Below are 366 nucleotides of genomic sequence, written 5' to 3' on the forward strand. Positions count from 1 at the left end.
TGGGTATAAAATAACTTTGTGCTTTGTGTTATACTGGGTTTGCTAAAAGAACACCAGTTAAATATACTTTGTAAAGAAAAAGATAAATGAGCTTCAAACAGCGTTTTAAAGGATTGACTGAATTAGACTTAAAGGATTTAAAGGATTGACTTAAAGGATTGACTTAAAGGATTGACTTAAAGGATTGACTTAAAGGATTGACTTAAAGGATTGACTTAAAGGATTGACTTAAAGGATTGACTTAAAGGATTGACTTAAAGGATTGACTTAAAGGATTGACTTAAAGGATGACTTTAAAGGGAAAATTGACTTAAAGGATTGACTAAAGGATTGACTTAAAGGATTGACTTAAGGATTGATTAAAGA

Source organism: Penaeus monodon, chromosome 23, assembly GCF_015228065.2.
Source record: "Penaeus monodon isolate SGIC_2016 chromosome 23, NSTDA_Pmon_1, whole genome shotgun sequence".
Lineage (NCBI taxonomy): Eukaryota > Metazoa > Arthropoda > Malacostraca > Decapoda > Penaeidae > Penaeus > Penaeus monodon.